This window comes from Hydractinia symbiolongicarpus, chromosome 7 (genome assembly GCF_029227915.1).
Source record: "Hydractinia symbiolongicarpus strain clone_291-10 chromosome 7, HSymV2.1, whole genome shotgun sequence".
NCBI lineage: Eukaryota > Metazoa > Cnidaria > Hydrozoa > Anthoathecata > Hydractiniidae > Hydractinia > Hydractinia symbiolongicarpus.
Genome location: NC_079881.1, coordinates 9,747,473 through 9,763,237, shown reverse-complemented (window position 1 = coordinate 9,763,237; position 15,765 = coordinate 9,747,473). Strand labels below are relative to the sequence as shown.

The 15,765-nt window shown below is 47.6% G+C and overlaps 51 non-coding genes across 51 annotated transcripts; 2 read left to right on the top strand and 49 right to left on the bottom strand.

Moving 5' to 3' along the window:
• Positions 1–198: 198 nt before the first annotated feature.
• On the bottom strand, positions 199–271 carry Trnam-cau (transfer RNA methionine (anticodon CAU)). The gene has a single exon. It is a non-coding gene; the product is annotated as a tRNA-Met (tRNA).
• A 243-nt stretch (positions 272–514) lies between these two features.
• Trnav-uac (transfer RNA valine (anticodon UAC)) lies at positions 515–587 on the bottom strand. The gene has a single exon. It is a non-coding gene; the product is annotated as a tRNA-Val (tRNA).
• A 227-nt stretch (positions 588–814) lies between these two features.
• Positions 815–887, bottom strand: Trnam-cau (transfer RNA methionine (anticodon CAU)). The gene has a single exon. It is a non-coding gene; the product is annotated as a tRNA-Met (tRNA).
• Positions 888–1,018: 131 nt separating this feature from the next.
• Trnaq-cug (transfer RNA glutamine (anticodon CUG)) lies at positions 1,019–1,090 on the bottom strand. Its single transcript has one exon. It is a non-coding gene; the product is annotated as a tRNA-Gln (tRNA).
• A 40-nt stretch (positions 1,091–1,130) lies between these two features.
• Trnav-uac (transfer RNA valine (anticodon UAC)) lies at positions 1,131–1,203 on the bottom strand. The gene has a single exon. It is a non-coding gene; the product is annotated as a tRNA-Val (tRNA).
• A 432-nt stretch (positions 1,204–1,635) lies between these two features.
• Trnaq-cug (transfer RNA glutamine (anticodon CUG)) lies at positions 1,636–1,707 on the bottom strand. Its single transcript has one exon. It is a non-coding gene; the product is annotated as a tRNA-Gln (tRNA).
• Positions 1,708–1,747: 40 nt separating this feature from the next.
• On the bottom strand, positions 1,748–1,820 carry Trnav-uac (transfer RNA valine (anticodon UAC)). The gene has a single exon. It is a non-coding gene; the product is annotated as a tRNA-Val (tRNA).
• A 431-nt stretch (positions 1,821–2,251) lies between these two features.
• On the bottom strand, positions 2,252–2,323 carry Trnaq-cug (transfer RNA glutamine (anticodon CUG)). The gene has a single exon. It is a non-coding gene; the product is annotated as a tRNA-Gln (tRNA).
• A 40-nt stretch (positions 2,324–2,363) lies between these two features.
• On the bottom strand, positions 2,364–2,436 carry Trnav-uac (transfer RNA valine (anticodon UAC)). The gene has a single exon. It is a non-coding gene; the product is annotated as a tRNA-Val (tRNA).
• Positions 2,437–2,664: 228 nt separating this feature from the next.
• Trnam-cau (transfer RNA methionine (anticodon CAU)) lies at positions 2,665–2,737 on the bottom strand. The gene has a single exon. It is a non-coding gene; the product is annotated as a tRNA-Met (tRNA).
• A 243-nt stretch (positions 2,738–2,980) lies between these two features.
• Trnav-uac (transfer RNA valine (anticodon UAC)) lies at positions 2,981–3,053 on the bottom strand. The gene has a single exon. It is a non-coding gene; the product is annotated as a tRNA-Val (tRNA).
• Positions 3,054–3,250: 197 nt separating this feature from the next.
• Trnaq-cug (transfer RNA glutamine (anticodon CUG)) lies at positions 3,251–3,322 on the bottom strand. The gene has a single exon. It is a non-coding gene; the product is annotated as a tRNA-Gln (tRNA).
• Positions 3,323–3,362: 40 nt separating this feature from the next.
• Positions 3,363–3,435, bottom strand: Trnav-uac (transfer RNA valine (anticodon UAC)). Its single transcript has one exon. It is a non-coding gene; the product is annotated as a tRNA-Val (tRNA).
• Positions 3,436–3,663: 228 nt separating this feature from the next.
• Trnam-cau (transfer RNA methionine (anticodon CAU)) lies at positions 3,664–3,736 on the bottom strand. Its single transcript has one exon. It is a non-coding gene; the product is annotated as a tRNA-Met (tRNA).
• A 544-nt stretch (positions 3,737–4,280) lies between these two features.
• Trnam-cau (transfer RNA methionine (anticodon CAU)) lies at positions 4,281–4,353 on the bottom strand. Its single transcript has one exon. It is a non-coding gene; the product is annotated as a tRNA-Met (tRNA).
• A 131-nt stretch (positions 4,354–4,484) lies between these two features.
• Positions 4,485–4,556, bottom strand: Trnaq-cug (transfer RNA glutamine (anticodon CUG)). Its single transcript has one exon. It is a non-coding gene; the product is annotated as a tRNA-Gln (tRNA).
• A 40-nt stretch (positions 4,557–4,596) lies between these two features.
• Positions 4,597–4,669, bottom strand: Trnav-uac (transfer RNA valine (anticodon UAC)). Its single transcript has one exon. It is a non-coding gene; the product is annotated as a tRNA-Val (tRNA).
• A 228-nt stretch (positions 4,670–4,897) lies between these two features.
• Trnam-cau (transfer RNA methionine (anticodon CAU)) lies at positions 4,898–4,970 on the bottom strand. Its single transcript has one exon. It is a non-coding gene; the product is annotated as a tRNA-Met (tRNA).
• Positions 4,971–5,213: 243 nt separating this feature from the next.
• Positions 5,214–5,286, bottom strand: Trnav-uac (transfer RNA valine (anticodon UAC)). Its single transcript has one exon. It is a non-coding gene; the product is annotated as a tRNA-Val (tRNA).
• A 431-nt stretch (positions 5,287–5,717) lies between these two features.
• Trnaq-cug (transfer RNA glutamine (anticodon CUG)) lies at positions 5,718–5,789 on the bottom strand. Its single transcript has one exon. It is a non-coding gene; the product is annotated as a tRNA-Gln (tRNA).
• A 40-nt stretch (positions 5,790–5,829) lies between these two features.
• Positions 5,830–5,902, bottom strand: Trnav-uac (transfer RNA valine (anticodon UAC)). The gene has a single exon. It is a non-coding gene; the product is annotated as a tRNA-Val (tRNA).
• Positions 5,903–6,130: 228 nt separating this feature from the next.
• On the bottom strand, positions 6,131–6,203 carry Trnam-cau (transfer RNA methionine (anticodon CAU)). Its single transcript has one exon. It is a non-coding gene; the product is annotated as a tRNA-Met (tRNA).
• Positions 6,204–6,334: 131 nt separating this feature from the next.
• On the bottom strand, positions 6,335–6,406 carry Trnaq-cug (transfer RNA glutamine (anticodon CUG)). Its single transcript has one exon. It is a non-coding gene; the product is annotated as a tRNA-Gln (tRNA).
• Positions 6,407–6,446: 40 nt separating this feature from the next.
• Positions 6,447–6,519, bottom strand: Trnav-uac (transfer RNA valine (anticodon UAC)). The gene has a single exon. It is a non-coding gene; the product is annotated as a tRNA-Val (tRNA).
• Positions 6,520–6,747: 228 nt separating this feature from the next.
• Positions 6,748–6,820, bottom strand: Trnam-cau (transfer RNA methionine (anticodon CAU)). Its single transcript has one exon. It is a non-coding gene; the product is annotated as a tRNA-Met (tRNA).
• An 860-nt stretch (positions 6,821–7,680) lies between these two features.
• Trnav-uac (transfer RNA valine (anticodon UAC)) lies at positions 7,681–7,753 on the bottom strand. Its single transcript has one exon. It is a non-coding gene; the product is annotated as a tRNA-Val (tRNA).
• Positions 7,754–8,184: 431 nt separating this feature from the next.
• Trnaq-uug (transfer RNA glutamine (anticodon UUG)) lies at positions 8,185–8,256 on the bottom strand. Its single transcript has one exon. It is a non-coding gene; the product is annotated as a tRNA-Gln (tRNA).
• Positions 8,257–8,296: 40 nt separating this feature from the next.
• On the bottom strand, positions 8,297–8,369 carry Trnav-uac (transfer RNA valine (anticodon UAC)). Its single transcript has one exon. It is a non-coding gene; the product is annotated as a tRNA-Val (tRNA).
• Positions 8,370–8,597: 228 nt separating this feature from the next.
• Trnam-cau (transfer RNA methionine (anticodon CAU)) lies at positions 8,598–8,670 on the bottom strand. The gene has a single exon. It is a non-coding gene; the product is annotated as a tRNA-Met (tRNA).
• A 243-nt stretch (positions 8,671–8,913) lies between these two features.
• Positions 8,914–8,986, bottom strand: Trnav-uac (transfer RNA valine (anticodon UAC)). Its single transcript has one exon. It is a non-coding gene; the product is annotated as a tRNA-Val (tRNA).
• Positions 8,987–9,418: 432 nt separating this feature from the next.
• Positions 9,419–9,490, bottom strand: Trnaq-cug (transfer RNA glutamine (anticodon CUG)). Its single transcript has one exon. It is a non-coding gene; the product is annotated as a tRNA-Gln (tRNA).
• Positions 9,491–9,530: 40 nt separating this feature from the next.
• Trnav-uac (transfer RNA valine (anticodon UAC)) lies at positions 9,531–9,603 on the bottom strand. Its single transcript has one exon. It is a non-coding gene; the product is annotated as a tRNA-Val (tRNA).
• A 432-nt stretch (positions 9,604–10,035) lies between these two features.
• Trnaq-uug (transfer RNA glutamine (anticodon UUG)) lies at positions 10,036–10,107 on the bottom strand. The gene has a single exon. It is a non-coding gene; the product is annotated as a tRNA-Gln (tRNA).
• Positions 10,108–10,147: 40 nt separating this feature from the next.
• Positions 10,148–10,220, bottom strand: Trnav-uac (transfer RNA valine (anticodon UAC)). Its single transcript has one exon. It is a non-coding gene; the product is annotated as a tRNA-Val (tRNA).
• Positions 10,221–10,652: 432 nt separating this feature from the next.
• On the bottom strand, positions 10,653–10,724 carry Trnaq-uug (transfer RNA glutamine (anticodon UUG)). The gene has a single exon. It is a non-coding gene; the product is annotated as a tRNA-Gln (tRNA).
• Positions 10,725–10,764: 40 nt separating this feature from the next.
• On the bottom strand, positions 10,765–10,837 carry Trnav-uac (transfer RNA valine (anticodon UAC)). Its single transcript has one exon. It is a non-coding gene; the product is annotated as a tRNA-Val (tRNA).
• A 432-nt stretch (positions 10,838–11,269) lies between these two features.
• On the bottom strand, positions 11,270–11,341 carry Trnaq-cug (transfer RNA glutamine (anticodon CUG)). The gene has a single exon. It is a non-coding gene; the product is annotated as a tRNA-Gln (tRNA).
• Positions 11,342–11,684: 343 nt separating this feature from the next.
• Positions 11,685–11,757, bottom strand: Trnam-cau (transfer RNA methionine (anticodon CAU)). The gene has a single exon. It is a non-coding gene; the product is annotated as a tRNA-Met (tRNA).
• A 131-nt stretch (positions 11,758–11,888) lies between these two features.
• Positions 11,889–11,960, bottom strand: Trnaq-cug (transfer RNA glutamine (anticodon CUG)). Its single transcript has one exon. It is a non-coding gene; the product is annotated as a tRNA-Gln (tRNA).
• Positions 11,961–12,164: 204 nt separating this feature from the next.
• Positions 12,165–12,237, top strand: Trnav-uac (transfer RNA valine (anticodon UAC)). The gene has a single exon. It is a non-coding gene; the product is annotated as a tRNA-Val (tRNA).
• Positions 12,238–12,301: 64 nt separating this feature from the next.
• Positions 12,302–12,374, bottom strand: Trnai-uau (transfer RNA isoleucine (anticodon UAU)). The gene has a single exon. It is a non-coding gene; the product is annotated as a tRNA-Ile (tRNA).
• A 407-nt stretch (positions 12,375–12,781) lies between these two features.
• On the top strand, positions 12,782–12,854 carry Trnav-cac (transfer RNA valine (anticodon CAC)). Its single transcript has one exon. It is a non-coding gene; the product is annotated as a tRNA-Val (tRNA).
• A 268-nt stretch (positions 12,855–13,122) lies between these two features.
• On the bottom strand, positions 13,123–13,194 carry Trnaq-cug (transfer RNA glutamine (anticodon CUG)). Its single transcript has one exon. It is a non-coding gene; the product is annotated as a tRNA-Gln (tRNA).
• A 40-nt stretch (positions 13,195–13,234) lies between these two features.
• Positions 13,235–13,307, bottom strand: Trnav-aac (transfer RNA valine (anticodon AAC)). The gene has a single exon. It is a non-coding gene; the product is annotated as a tRNA-Val (tRNA).
• A 432-nt stretch (positions 13,308–13,739) lies between these two features.
• On the bottom strand, positions 13,740–13,811 carry Trnaq-cug (transfer RNA glutamine (anticodon CUG)). The gene has a single exon. It is a non-coding gene; the product is annotated as a tRNA-Gln (tRNA).
• Positions 13,812–13,851: 40 nt separating this feature from the next.
• On the bottom strand, positions 13,852–13,924 carry Trnav-uac (transfer RNA valine (anticodon UAC)). Its single transcript has one exon. It is a non-coding gene; the product is annotated as a tRNA-Val (tRNA).
• Positions 13,925–14,356: 432 nt separating this feature from the next.
• Positions 14,357–14,428, bottom strand: Trnaq-uug (transfer RNA glutamine (anticodon UUG)). Its single transcript has one exon. It is a non-coding gene; the product is annotated as a tRNA-Gln (tRNA).
• Positions 14,429–14,468: 40 nt separating this feature from the next.
• On the bottom strand, positions 14,469–14,541 carry Trnav-uac (transfer RNA valine (anticodon UAC)). The gene has a single exon. It is a non-coding gene; the product is annotated as a tRNA-Val (tRNA).
• Positions 14,542–14,973: 432 nt separating this feature from the next.
• Positions 14,974–15,045, bottom strand: Trnaq-cug (transfer RNA glutamine (anticodon CUG)). Its single transcript has one exon. It is a non-coding gene; the product is annotated as a tRNA-Gln (tRNA).
• A 343-nt stretch (positions 15,046–15,388) lies between these two features.
• On the bottom strand, positions 15,389–15,461 carry Trnam-cau (transfer RNA methionine (anticodon CAU)). Its single transcript has one exon. It is a non-coding gene; the product is annotated as a tRNA-Met (tRNA).
• A 131-nt stretch (positions 15,462–15,592) lies between these two features.
• On the bottom strand, positions 15,593–15,664 carry Trnaq-cug (transfer RNA glutamine (anticodon CUG)). Its single transcript has one exon. It is a non-coding gene; the product is annotated as a tRNA-Gln (tRNA).
• Between the last annotated feature and the right edge of the window lie 101 nt (positions 15,665–15,765).

The following is a 15,765-nucleotide window of genomic DNA, read 5'->3' as shown; positions in this document are numbered from 1 at the left end:
TTTTCTCTAGCTATTTTAGCCTTGTATTGCTTTCCTTCGTCATAGGTTCCAAAATTCATTGGATTACGTAGTGTAGCGGTTATCACGTGCGCTTCACACGCGCAAGGTCCCCGGTTCGAGCTCGGGCGGAATCATTGTTGAGTTGCTAGTTTTGTAATAGGCGTCAAACATTTGATTCACTGCGGCTTTTAAAAGCCTTGCCCTGTGTGAGGATCGAACTCACGACCTTCAGATTATGAGACTGACGCGCTGCCTACTGCGCTAACAAGGCACTGTGCCCTAATCCGATGCATTTCAGAAGAACGTTGTTATTACAATGTCTTCTTGCAAATGACTAAAATATTTGAAGTGCCGTTGCTTCCAAACGCCCAATAGGTGCTTCCGAAGCACAAATAACGGCACAGGTTCCACCGAGACTTGAACTCGGATCCCAAGATTCAGAGTCCTGAGTGCTAACCATTACACCATGGAACTTACAGAGGCTCTTCCGAGGTTCGCTTCGCGGAAACATCAATGATTCCGCCCGGGCTCGAACTGGGGACCTTGTGCGTGTAAAGCGCACGTGATAACCACTACACTACGGAATCTGGCAACTAACAAGCGACATGTTTTTGTTTTTTTCTCTAGCTATTTTAGCCTTGTATTGCTTTCCTTCGTCATAGGTTCCAAAATTCATTGGATTACGTAGTGTAGCGGTTATCACGTGCGCTTCACACGCGCAGGGTCCCGGTTCGAGCTCGGGCGGAATCATTGTTGAGTTGCTAGTTTTGTAATAGGCGTCAAACATTTGATTCACTGCGGCTTTTAAAAGCCTTGCCCTGTGTGAGGATCGAACTCACGACCTTCAGATTATGAGACTGACGCGCTGCCTACTGCGCTAACAAGGCACTGAGCCCTAATCCGATGCATTTCAGAAGAACGTTGTTATTACAATGTCTTCTTGCAAATGACTAAAATATTTGAAGTGCCGTTGCTTCCAAACGCCCAATAGGTGCTTCCGAGGCACAAATAACGGCACAGGTTCCACCGAGACTTGAACTCGGATCGCAGGATTCAGAGTCCTTAGTGCTAACCATTACACCATGGAACCTACAGAGGCTCTTCCGAGCTTCGCTTCGCGAAAACATCAATGATTCCGCCCGGGCTCGAACCGGGGACCTTGCGCGTGTAAAGCGCACGTGATAACCACTACACTACGGAATCTGGCAACTAACAAGCGACATGTTTTTGCTTTTTTCTCTAGCTATTTTAGCCTTGTAATGCTTTCCTTCGTCATAGGTTCCAAAATTCATTGGATTACGTAGTGTAGCGGTTATCACGTGCGCTTCACACGCGCAAGGTTCCCGGTTCGTGCTCGGGCGGAATCATTGTTGAGTTGCTAGTTTTGTAATAGGCGTCAAACATTTGATTCACTGCGGCTTTTAAAAGCCTTGCCCTGTGTGAGGATCGAACTCTCGACCTTCAGATTATGAGACTGACGCGCTGCCTACTGCGCTAACAATGCACTGTGCCCTAATCCGATGCATTTCAGAAGAACGTTGTTATTACAATGTCTTCTTGCAAATAACTAAAATATTTGAAGTGCCGTTGCTTCCAAACGCCCAATAGGTGCTTCCGAGGCACAAATAACGGCACAGGTTCCACCGAGACTTGAACTCGGATCCCAAGATTCAGAGTCCTGAGTGCTAACCATTACACCATGGAACCTACAGAGGCTCTTCCGAGGTTCGCTTCGCGAAAACATCAATGATTCCGCCCGGGCTCGAACCGGGGACCTTGCGCGTGTAAAGCGCACGTGATAACCACTACACTACGGAATCTGGCAACTAACAAGCGACATGTTTTTGCTTTTTTCTCTAGCTATTTTAGCCTTGTATTGCTTTCCTTCGTCATAGGTTCCAAAATTCATTGGATTACGTAGTGTAGCGGTTATCACGTGCGCTTCACACGCGCAAGGTTCCCGGTTCGTGCTCGGGCGGAATCATTGTTGAGTTGCTAGTTTTGTAATAGGCGTCAAACATTTGATTCACTGCTGCTTTTAAAACAATGCCCTGTGTTAGGATCGAACTCTCGACCTTCAGATTATGAGACTGACGCGCTGCCTACTGCGCTAACAAGGCACTGTGCCCTAATCCGATGCATTTCAGAAGAACGTTGTTATTACAATGTCTTCTTGCAAATGAATAAAATATTTGAAGTGCCGTTGCTTCCAAACGCCCAATAGGTGCTTCCGAGGCACAAATAACGGCACAGGTTCCACCGAGACTTGAACTCGGATCGCAGGATTCAGAGTCCTGAGTGCTAACCATTACACTATGGAACCTACAGAGGCTCTTCCGAGGTTCGCTTCGCGAAAACATCAATGATTCCGCCCGGGCTCGAACCGGGGACCTTGCGCGTGTAAAGCGCACGTGATAACCACTACACTACGGAATCTGGCAACTAACAAGCGACATGTTTTTGCTTTTTTCTCTATCTATTTTAGCCTTGTATTGCTTTCTTTCGTCATAGGTTCCAAAATTCATTGGATTACGTAGTGTAGCGGTTATCACGTGCGCTTCACACGCGCAAGGTCCCCGGTTCGAGCTCGGGCGGAATCATTGTTGAGTTGCTAGTTTTGTAATAGGCGTCAAACATTTGATTCACTGCGGCTTTTAAAAGCCTTGCCCTGTGTGAGGATCGAACTCACGACCTTCAGATTATGAGACTGACGCGCTGCCTACTGCGCTAACAAGGCACTGTGCCCTAATTCGATGCATTTCAGAAGAACGTTGTTATTACAATGTCTTCTTGCAAATGACTAAAATATTTGAATTGCCGTTGCTTCCAAACGCCCAATAGGTGCTTCCGAAGCACAAATAACGGCACAGGTTCCACCGAGACTTGAACTCGGATCCCAAGATTCAGAGTCCTGAGTGCTAACCATTACACCATGGAACTTACAGAGGCTCTTCCGAGGTTCGCTTCGTGGAAACATCAATGATTCCGCCCGGGCTCGAACTGGGGACCTTGCGCGTGTAAAGCGCACGTGATAACCACTACACTATGGAATCTGGCAACTAACAAGCGACATGTTTTTGCTTTTTTCTCTAGCTATTTTAGCCTTGTATTGCTTTCCTTCGTCATAGGTTCCAAAATTCATTGGATTACGTAGTGTAGCAGTTATCACGTGCGCTTCACACGCGCAAGGCCCCCGGTTCGAGCTCGGCCGGAATCAATATAGGTGCTTCCGAGGCACAAATAACGGCACAGGTTCCACCGAGACTTGAACTCGGACCGCAAGATTCAGAGTCCTGAGTGCTAACCATTACACCATGGAACCTACAGAGGCTCTTCCGAGGTTCGCTTCGCGGAAACATCAATGATTCCGCCCGGGCTCGAACCGGGGACCTTGCGCGTGTAAAGCGCACGTGATAACCACTACACTACGGAATCTGGCAACTAACAAGCGACATGTTTTTGCTTTTTTCTCTAGCTATTTTAGCCTTGTATTGCTTTCCTTCGTCATAGGTTCCAAAATTCATTGGATTACGTAGTGTAGCGGTTATCACGTGCGCTTCACACGCGCAAGGTCCCCAGTTCGAGCTCGGGCGGAATCATTGTTGAGTTGCTAGTTTTGTAATAGGCGTCAAACATTTGATTCACTGCGGCTTTTAAAAGCCTTGCCCTGTGTGAGGATCGAACTCACGACCTTCAGATTATGAGACTGACGCGCTGCCTACTGCGCTAACAAGGCACTGTGCCCTAATCCGATGCATTTCAGAAGAACGTTGTTATTACAATGTCTTCTTGCAAATGACTACAATATTTGAAGTGCCGTTGCTTCTAAACGCCCAATAGGTGCTTCCGAGGCACAAATAACGGCACAGGTTCCACCAAGACTTGAACTCGGATTGCAGGATTCAGAGTCCTGAGTGCTAACCATTACACCATGGAACCTACAGAGGCTCTTCCGAGGTTTGCTTCGCGGAAACATCAATGATTCCGCCCGGGCTCGAATGGGGGACCTTGCGCGTGTAAAGCGCACGTGATAACCACTACACTATGGAATCTGGCAACTAACAAGCGACATGTTTTTGCTTTTTTCTCTAGCTATTTTAGCCTTGTATTGCTTTCCTTCGTCATAGGTTCCAAAATTCATTGGATTACGTAGTGTAGCGGTTATCACGTGCGCTTCACACGCGCAAGGTCCCCGGTTCGAGCTCGGGCGGAATCATTGTTGAGTTGCTAGTTTTGTAATAGGCGTCAAACATTTGATTCACTGCGGCTTTTAAAAGCCTTGCCCTGTGTGAGGATCGAACTCACGACCTTCAGATTATGAGACTGACGCGCTGCCTACTGCGCTAACAAGGCACTGTGCCCTAATCCGATGCATTTCAGAAGAACGTTGTTATTACAATGTCTTCTTGCAAATGACTAAAATATTTGAAGTGCCGTTGCTTCCAAACGCCCCATAGGTGCTTCCGGAGCACAAATAACGGCACAGGTTCCACCGAGACTTGAACTCGGATCGCAGGATTCAGAGTCCTGAGTGCTAACCATTACACCATGGAACCTACAGAGGCTCTTCCGAGGTTCGCTTCGCGAAAACATCAATGATTCCGCCCGGGCTCGAACCGGGGACCTTGCGCGTGTAAAGCGCACGTGATAACCACTACACTACGGAATCTGGCAACTAACAAGCGACATGTTTTTGCTTTTTTCTCTAGCTATTTTAGCCTTGTATTGCTTTCCTTCGTCATAGGTTCCAAAATTCATTGGATTACGTAGTGTAGCGGTTATCACGTGCGCTTCACACGCGCAAGGTCCCCGGTTCGAGCTCGGGCGGAATCATTGTTGAGTTGCTAGTTTTGTAATAGGCGTCAAACATTTGATTCACTGCGGCTTTTAAAAGCCTTGCCCTGTGTGAGGATCGAACTCACGACCTTCAGATTATGAGACTGACGCGCTGCCTACTGCGCTAACAAGGCACTGTGCCCTAATCCGATGCATTTCAGAAGAACGTTGTTATTACAATGTCTTCTTGCAAATGACTAAAATATTTGAAGTGCCGTTGCTTCCAAACGCCCAATAGGTGCTTCCGAAGCACAAATAACGGCACAGGTTCCACCGAGACTTGAACTCGGATCCCAAGATTCAGAGTCCTGAGTGCTAACCATTACACCATGGAACTTACAGAGGCTCTTCCGAGGTTCGCTTCGCGGAAACATCAATGATTCCGCCCGGGCTCGAACTGGGGACCTTGCGCGTGTAAAGCGCACGTGATAACCACTACACTACGGAATCTGGCAACTAACAAGCGACATGTTTTTGCTTTTTTCTCTAGCTATTTTAGCCTTGTATTGCTTTCCTTCGTCATAGGTTCCAAAATTCATTGGATTACGTAGTGTAGCGGTTATCACGTGCGCTTCACACGCGCAGGGTCCCGGTTCGAGCTCGGGCGGAATCATTGTTGAGTTGCTAGTTTTGTAATAGGCGTCAAACATTTGATTCACTGCGGCTTTTAAAAGCCTTGCCCTGTGTGAGGATCGAAATCACGACCTTCAGATTATGAGACTGACGCGCTGCCTACTGCGCTAACAAGGCACTGAGCCCTAATCCGATGCATTTCAGAAGAACGTTGTTATTACAATGTCTTCTTGCAAATGACTAAAATATTTGAAGTGCCGTTGCTTCCAAACGCCCAATAGGTGCTTCCGAGGCACAAATAACGGCACAGGTTCCACCGAGACTTGAACTCGGATCGCAGGATTCAGAGTCCTGAGTGCTAACCATTACACCATGGAACCTACAGAGGCTCTTCCGAGGTTCGCTTCGCGAAAACATCAATGATTCCGCCCGGGCTCGAACCGGGGACCTTGCGCGTGTAAAGCGCACGTGATAACCACTACACTACGGAATCTGGCAACTAACAAGCGACATGTTTTTGCTTTTTTCTCTAGCTATTTTAGCCTTGTAATGCTTTCCTTCGTCATAGGTTCCAAAATTCATTGGATTACGTAGTGTAGCGGTTATCACGTGCGCTTCACACGCGCAAGGTCCCCGGTTCGAGCTCGGGCGGAATCATTGTTGAGTTGCTAGTTTTGTAATAGGCGTCAAACATTTGATTCACTGCGGCTTTTAAAAGCCTTGCCCTGTGTGAGGATCGAACTCACGACCTTCAGATTATGAGACTGACGCGCTGCCTACTGCGCTAACAAGGCACTGTGCCCTAATCCGATGCATTTCAGAAGAACGTTGTTATTACAATGTCTTCTTGCAAATGACTAAAATATTTGAAGTGCCGTTGCTTCCAAACGCCCAATAGGTGCTTCCGAAGCACAAATAACGGCACAGGTTCCACCGAGACTTGAACTCGGATCGCAGGATTCAGAGTCCTGAGTGCTAACCATTACACCATGGAACCTACAGAGGCTCTTCCGAGGTTCGCTTCGCGAAAACATCAATGATTCCGCCCGGGCTCGAACCGGGGACCTTGCGCGTGTAAAGCGCACGTGATAACCACTACACTACGGAATCTGGCAACTAACAAGCGACATGTTTTTGCTTTTTTCTCTAGCTATTTTAGCCTTGTAATGCTTTCCTTCGTCATAGGTTCCAAAATTCATTGGATTACGTAGTGTAGCGGTTATCACGTGCGCTTCACACGCGCAAGGTCCCCGGTTCGAGCTCGGGCGGAATCATTGTTGAGTTGCTAGTTTTGTAATAGGCGTCAAACATTTGATTCACTGCGGCTTTTAAAAGCCTTGCCCTGTGTGAGGATCGAACTCACGACCTTCAGATTATGAGACTGACGCGCTGCCTACTGCGCTAACAAGGCACTGTGCCCTAATCCGATGCATTTCAGAAGAACGTTGTTATTACAATGTCTTCTTGCAAATGACTAAAATATTTGAAGTGCCGTTGCTTCCAAACGCCCAATAGGTGCTTCCGAAGCACAAATAACGGCACAGGTTCCACCGAGACTTGAACTCGGATCCCAAGATTCAGAGTCCTGAGTGCTAACCATTACACCATGGAACTTACAGAGGCTCTTCCGAGGCTCGCTTCGCGGAAACATCAATGACTCCGCCCGGGCTCGAATTGGGGACCTTGCGCGTGTAAAGCGCACGTGATAACCACTACACTACGGAATCTGGCAACTAACAAGCGACATGTTTTTGCTTTTTTCTCTAGCTATTTTAGCCTTGTATTGCTTTCCTTCGTCATAGGTTCCAAAATTCATTGGATTACGTAGTGTAGCGGTTATCACGTGCGCTTCACACGCGCAAGGTTCCCGGTTCGTGCTCGGGCGGAATCATTGTTGAGTTGCTAGTTTTGTAATAGGCGTCAAACATTTGATTCACTGCGGCTTTTAAAAGCCTTGCCCTGTGTGAGGATCGAACTCTCGACCTTCAGATTATGAGACTGACGCGCTGCCTACTGCGCTAACAAGGCACTGTGCTTTAATCCGATGCATTTCAGAAGAACGTTGTTATTACAATGTCTTCTTGCAAATAACTAAAATATTTGAAGTGCCGTTGCTTCCAAACGCCCAATAGGTGCTTCCGAGGCACAAATAACGGCACAGGTTCCACCGAGACTTGAATTCGGATCGCAGGATTCAGAGTCCTGAGTGCTAACCATTACACCATGGAACCTACAGAGGCTCTTCCGAGGTTCGCTTCGCGAAAACATCAATGATTCCGCCCGGGCTCGAACCGGGGACCTTGCGCGTGTAAAGCGCACGTGATAACCACTACACTACGGAATCTGGCAACTAACAAGCGACATGTTTTTGCTTTTTTCTCTAGCTATTTTAGCCTTGTATTGCTTTCCTTCGTCATAGGTTCCAAAATTCATTGGATTACGTAGTGTAGCGGTTATCACGTGCGCTTCACACGCGCAAGGTTCCCGGTTCGTGCTCGGGCGGAATCATTGTTGAGTTGCTAGTTTTGTAATAGGCGTCAAACATTTGATTCACTGCTGCTTTTAAAACAATGCCCTGTGTGAGGATCGAACTCTCGACCTTCAGATTATGAGACTGACGCGCTGCCTACTGCGCTAACAAGGCACTGTGCCCTAATCCGATGCATTTCAGAAGAACGTTGTTATTACAATGTCTTCTTGCAAATGAATAAAATATTTGAAGTGCCGTTGCTTCCAAACGCCCAATAGGTGCTTCCAAGGCACAAATAACGGCACAGGTTCCACCGAGACTTGAACTCGGATCGCAGGATTCAAAGTCCTGAGTGCTAACCATTACACTATGGAACCTACAGAGGCTCTTCCGAGGTTCGCTTCGCGAACCCATCAATGATTCCGCCCGGGCTCGAACCGGGGACCTTGCGCGTGTAAAGCGCACGTGATAACCACTACACTACGGAATCTGGCAACTAACAAGCGACATGTTTTTGCTTTTTTCTCTATCTATTTTAGCCTTGTATTGCTTTCTTTCGTCATAGGTTCCAAAATTCATTGGATTACGTAGTGTAGCGGTTATCACGTGCGCTTCACACGCGCAAGGTCCCCGGTTCGAGCTCGGGCGGAATCATTGTTGAGTTGCTAGTTTTGTAATAGGAGTCAAACATTTGAGTCACTGCGGCTTTTAAAAGCCTTGCCCTGTGTGAGGATCGAACTCACGACCTTCAGATTATGAGACTGACGCGCTGCCTACTGCGCTAACAAGGCACTGTGCCCTAATCCGATGCATTTCAGAAGAACGTTGTTATTACAATGTCTTCTTGCAAATGACTAAAATATTTGAATTGCCGTTGCTTCCAAACGCCCAATAGGTGCTTCCGAAGCACAAATAACGGCACAGGTTCCACCGAGACTTGAACTCGGATCCCAAGATTCAGAGTCCTGAGTGGTAACCATTACACCATGGAACTTACAGAGGCTCTTCCGAGGTTCGGTTCGCGGAAACATCAATGATTCCGCCCGGGCTCGAACTGGGGACCTTGCGCGTGTAAAGCGCACGTGATAACCACTACACTATGGAATCTGGCAACTAACAAGCGACATGTTTTTGCTTTTTTCTCTAGCTATTTTAGCCTTGTATTGCTTTCCTTCGTCATAGGTTCCAAAATTCATTGGATTACGTAGTGTAGCAGTTATCACGTGCGCTTCACACGCGCAAGGTTCCCGGTTCGTGCTCGGGCTGAATCATTGTTGAGTTGCTAGTTTTGTAATAGGCGTCAAACATTTGATTCACTGCGGCTTTTAAAAGCCTTGCCCTGTGTGAGGATCGAACTCTCGACCCTCAGATTATGAGACTGACGCGCTGCCTACTGCGCTAACAAGGCACTGTGCCCTAATCCGATGCATTTCAGAAGAACGTTGTTATTACAATGTCTTCTTGCAAATGACTAAAATATTTGAACCGCCGTTGCTTCCAAACGCCCAATAGGTGCTTCCGAGGCACAAATAACGGCACAGGTTCCACCGAGACTTGAACTCGGATCGCAGGATTCAGAGTCCTGAGTGCTAACCATTACACCATGGAACCTACAGAGGCTCTTTCGAGGTTCGCTTCGCGGAAACATCAATGATTCCGCCCGGGCTCGAACCGGGGACCTTGCGCGTGTAAAGCGCACGTGATAACCACTACACAACGGAATCTGGCAACTAACAAGCGACATGTTTTTGCTTTTTTCTCTAGCTATTTTAGCCTTGTATTGCTTTCCTTCGTCATAGGTTCCAAAATTCATTGGATTACGTAGTGTAGCGGTTATCACGTGCGCTTCACACGCGCAAGGTCCCCGGTTCGAGCTCGGGCGGAATCATTGTTGAGTTGCTAGTTTTGTAATAGGCGTCAAACATTTGATTCACTGCGGCTTTTAAAAGCCTTGCCCTGTATGAGGATCGCACTCACGACCTTCAGATTATGAGACTGACGCGCTGCCTACTGCGCTAACAAGGCACTGTGCCCTAATCCGATGCATTTCAGAAGAACGTTGTTATTGCAATGTCTTCTTGCAAATGACTAAAATATTTGAAGTGCCGTTGCTTCCAAACGCCCAATAGGTGCTTCCGAGGCACAAATAACGGCACAGGTTCCACCGAGACTTGAACTCGGATCGCAGGATTCAAAGTCCTGAGTGGTAACCATTACACCATGGAACCTACAGAGGCTCTTCCGAGGTTCGCTTCGCAGAAGCATCAATGACTCCGCCCGGGCTCGAACCGGGGACCTTGCGCGTGTAAAGCGCACGTGATAACCACTACACTACGGAATCTGGCAACAAACAAGCGACATGTTTTTGCTTTTTTCTCTAGCTATTTTAGCCTTGTATTGCTTTCCTTCGTCATAGGTTCCAAAATCCATTGGATTACGTAGTGTAGCGGTTATCACGTGCGCTTCACACGCGCAAGGTCCCCGGTTCGAGCTCGGGCAGAATCATTGTTGAGTTGCTAGTTTTGTAATAGGCGTCAAACATTTGATTCACTGCGGCTTTTAAAAGCCTTGCCCTGTGGGAGGATCGAACTCACGACCTTCAGATTATGAGACTGACGCGCTGCCTACTGCGCTAACAAGGCACTGTGCCCTAATCCGATGCATTTCAGAAGAACGTTGTTATTACAATGTCTCCTTGCAAATGACTAAAATATTTGAAGTGCCGTTGCTTCCCAACGCCCAATAGTTGCTTCCGAGGCACAAATAACGGCACAGGTTCCACCGAGACTTGAACTCGGATCGCAGGATTCAAAGTCCTGAGTGGTAACCATTACACCATGGAACCTACAGAGGCTCTTCCGAGGTTCGCTTCGCAGAAGCATCAATGACTCCGCCCGGGCTCGAACCGGGGACCTGGCGCGTGTAAAGCGCACGTGATAACCACTACACTACGGAATCTGGCAACTAACAAGCGACATGTTTTTGCTTTTTTCTCTAGCTATTTTAGCCTTGTATTGCTTTCCTTCGTCATAGGTTCCAAAATCCATTGGATTACGTAGTGTAGCGGTTATCACGTGCGCTTCACACGCGCAAGGTCCCCGGTTCGAGCTCGGGCAGAATCATTGTTGAGTTGCTAGTTTTGTAATAGGCGTCAAACATTTGATTCGCTGCGGCTTTTAAAAGCCTTGCCCTGTGGGAGGATCGAACTCACGACCTTCAGATTATGAGACTGACGCGCTGCCTACTGCGCTAACAAGGCACTGTGCCCTAATCCGATGCATTTCAGAAGAACGTTGTTATTACAATGTCTCCTTGCAAATGACTAAAATATTTGAAGTGCCGTTGCTTCCCAACGCCCAATAGTTGCTTCCAAGGCACAACTAACGGCACAGGTTCCGCCGAGACTTGAACTCGGATCGCAGGATTCAGAGTCCTGAGTGCTAACCATTACACCATGGAACCTACAGAGGCTCTTCCGAGGTTCGCTTCGCGGAAACATCAATGATTCCGCCCGGGCTCGAACCGGGGACTTTGCGCGTGTTAAACGCACGTGATAACCACAACACTACGGAATGTGGCAAAACTAACAAGCGACATGTTTTTGCTTTTTTTTCTAGCTATTTTAGCCTTGTATTGCTTTCCTTCGCCATCGGTTCCAAAATTCATTGGATTCCGTAGTGTAGCGGTTATCACGTGCGCTTCACACGCCCAAGGTCCCCAGTTCGAGCCCGGGCGGAATCATTGTTGAGTTGCTAGTTTTGTAATAGGCATCAAACATCTGATTCACTGCGGCTTTTAAAAGCCTTGCCCTGTGTGAGGATCGAACTCACGACCTTCAGATTATGAGACTGACGCGCTGCCTACTGCGCTAACAAGGCACTGTGCCCTAGTCCGATGCATTTCAGAAGAACGTTGTTATTACAATGTCTTCTTGCAAATGACTAAAATATTTGAAGTGCCGTTGCTTCCAAACACCGAATAGGTGTTTCCGAGGCACAACTAACGGCACAGGTTCCACCGAGACTTGAACTCGGATCGCAGGATTCAGAATCCTGAGTGCTAACCATTACACCATGGAACCTACAGAGGCTCTTCCGAGGTTCGCTTTGCGAAAACATCAATGATTCCGCCCGGGCTCGAACCGGGGACCTTGTGCGTGTTAAGCGCACGTGATAAGCACTACACTACGGAATCTGGCAACTAAAAAGCGACATGTTTTTGCTTTTACCTCTAGCTATTTTAGCTTTGTATTGCTTTCCTTCGTCATAGGTTCCAAAATTCATTGGATTCCGTAGTGTAGCGGTTATCACGTGCGCTTTACAGGCGCAAGGTCCCCGGTTCGAGCCCGGGCGGAATCATTGTTGAGTTGCTAGTTTTGTAATAGGCGTCAAAAATTTGATTCACTGCGGCTTTTAAAAGCCTTGCCCTGTGTGAGGATCGAACTCACGACCTTCAGATTATAAGACTGACGCGCTGCCTACTGCACTAACAAGGCACTGTGCCCTAATCCGATGCATTTCAGAAGAACGTTGTTATTACAATGTCTTCTTGCAAATGACTAAAATATTTGAAGTGCCGTTGCTTCAAAACGCCCAATAGGTGCTTCCGAGGCACAAATAACGGCACAGGTTCCACCGAGACTTGAACTCGGATCGCAGGATTCAGAGTCCTGAGTGCTAGCCATTACACCATGAAACCTACAGACGCTCTTCCGAGGTTCGCTTCGCGGAAACATCAATGATTCCGCCCGGGCTCGAACCGGGGACCTTGCGCGTGTAAAGCGCACGTGATAAACACTACACTACGGAATATGGCACCTAACAAGCGACATGTTTTTGCTTTTTTCTCTAGCTATTTTAGCCTTGTATTGCTTTCCTTCGTCATAGGTTCCAAAATACATTGGATTCCGTAGTGTAGCGGTTATCACGTGCGCTTCACACGCGCAAGGTCCCAGGTTCGAGCCCGGGCGGAATCATTGTTAAGTTGCTAGTTTTGTAATAGGCGTCAAACATTTGATTCACTGCGGCATTTAAAAGCCTTGCCCTGTGTGAGGATCGAACTCATGACCTTCAGATTATGAGACTGACGCGCTGCCTACTGCGCTAACAATGCACTGTGACCTAATCCGATGCATTTCAGAAGAACGTTGTTATTACAATGTTTTCTTGCAAATGACTAAAATATTTGAAGTGCCGTTGCTTCCAAACGCCCAATAGGTGCTTCCGAGGCACAAATAACGGCACAGGTTCCACCGAGACTTGAACTCGGATCGCAGGATTCAGAGTCCTGAGTGCTAACCATTACACCATGGAACCTACAGAGGCTCTTCCGAGGTTGGCTTCGCTGAAAAATCAATGATTCCGCCCGGGCTCGAACCGGGGACCTTGCGCGTGTTAAGCGCACGTGATAACCACTACACTACGGAATTTGGCAACTAAAAAGCGACATGTTTTTGCTTTTTTCTCTAGCTATTTTAGCCTTGTATTGCTCTCCTTCGTCATAGGTTCCAAAGTTCATTGGATTCCGTAGTGTAGCGGTTATCACGTGCGCTTCACACGCGCAAGGTCCCCTGTTCGAGCCCGGGCGGCATCATTGTTGAGTTGCTAGTTTTGTAATAGGCGTCAAACATTTGATTCACTGCGGCTTTTAAAAGCCTTGCCCTGTGTAAGGATCGAATTCACGACCTTCAGATTATGAGACTGACGCGCTGCCTACTGCGCTAACAAGGCACTGTGTCCTAATCCGATGCATTTCAGAAGAACGTTGTTATTACAATGTCTTCTTGCAAATGACTAAAATATTTCAAGTGCCGTTGCTTCCAAACGCCCAATTGGTGCTTCCGAGGCACAACTAACGGCACAGGTTCCACCGAGACTTGAACTCGGATCGCAGGATTCAGAGTCCTGAGTGCTAACCATTACACCATGGAACCTACAGAGGCTCTTCCGAGGTTCGCTTCGCGGAAACATCAATGATTCCGCCCGGGCTCGAACCGGGGACCTTCCGCGTGTAAAGCGCACGTGATAACCACTACACAACGGAATCTGGCAACTAACAAGCGACATGTTTTTGCTTTTTTCTATAGCTATTTTAGCCTTGTATTGCTTTCCTTCGTCATAGGTTCCAAAATTCATTGGATTACGTAGTGTAGCGGTTATCACGTGCGCTTCACACGCGCAAGGTCCCCGGTTCGAGCTCGGGCGGAATCATTGTTGAGTTGCTAGTTTTGTAATAGGCGTCAAACATTTGATTCACTGCGGCTTTTAAAAGCCTTGCCCTGTATGAGGATCGCACTCACGACCTTCAGATTATGAGACTGACGCGCTGCCTACTGCGCTAACAAGGCACTGTGCCCTAATCCGATGCATTTCAGAAGAACGTTGTTATTGCAATGTCTTCTTGCAAATGACTAAAATATTTGAAGTGCCGTTGCTTCCAAACGCCCAATAGGTGCTTCCGAGGCACAAATAACGGCACAGGTTCCACCGAGACTTGAACTCGGATCGCAGGATTCAAAGTCCTGAGTGGTAACCATTACACCATGGAACCTACAGAGGCTCTTCCGAGGTTCGCTTCGCAGAAGCATCAATGACTCCGCCCGGGCTCGAACCGAGGACCTTGCGCGTGTAAAGCGCACGTGATAACCACTACACTACGGAATCTGGCAACTAACAAGCGACATGTTTTTGCTTTTTTCTCTATCTATTTTAGCCTTGTATTGCTTTCCTTCGTCATAGGTTCCAAAATCCATTGGATTACGTAGTGTAGCGGTTATCACGTGCGCTTCACACGCGCAAGGTCCCCGGTTCGAGCTCGGGCAGAATCATTGTTGAGTTGCTAGTTTTGTAATAGGCGTCAAACATTTGATTCACTGCGGCTTTTAAAAGCCTTGCCCTGTGGGAGGATCGAACTCACGACCTTCAGATTATGAGACTGACGCGCTGCCTACTGCGCTAACAAGGCACTGGGCCCTCATCCGATGCATTTCAGAAGAACGTTGTTATTACAATGTCTCCTTGCAAATGACTAAAATATTTGAAGTGCCGTTGCTTCCCAACGCCCAATAGTTGCTTCCAAGGCACAACTAACGGCACAGGTTCCGCCGAGACTTGAACTCGGATCGCAGGATTCAGAGTCCTGAGTGCTAACCATTACACCATGGAACCTACAGAGGCTCTTCCGAGGTTCGCTTCGCGGAAACATCAATGATTCCGCCCGGGCTCGAACCGGGGACTTTGCGCGTGTTAAACGCACGTGATAACCACAACACTACGGAATGTGGCAAAACTAACAAGCGACATGTTTTTGCTTTTTTTTCTAACTATTTTAGCCTTGTATTGCTTTCCTTCGCCATCGGTTCCAAAATTCATTGGATTCCGTAGTGTAGCGGTTATCACGTGCGCTTCACACGCCCAAGGTCCCCAGTTCGAGCCCGGGCGGAATCATTGTTGAGTTGCTAGTTTTGTAATAGGCATCAAACATCTGATTCACTGCGGCTTTTAAAAGCCTTGCCCTGTGTGAGGATCGAACTCACGACCTTCAGATTATGAGACTGACGCGCTGCCTACTGCGCTAACAAGGCACTGTGCCCTAGTCCGATGCATTTCAGAAGAACGTTGTTAATACAATGTCTTCTTGCAAATGACTAAAATATTTGAAGTGCCGTTGCTTCCAAACACCGAATAGGTGTTTCCGAGGCACAACTAACGGCACAGGTTCCACCGAGACTTGAACTCGGATCGCAGGATTCAGAATCCTGAGTGCTAACCATTACACCATGGAACCTACAGAGGCTCTTCCGAGGTTCGCTTTGCGCACGTGATAAGCACTACACTACGGAATCTGGCAACTAAAAAGCGACATGTTTTTGCTTTTACCTCTAGCTA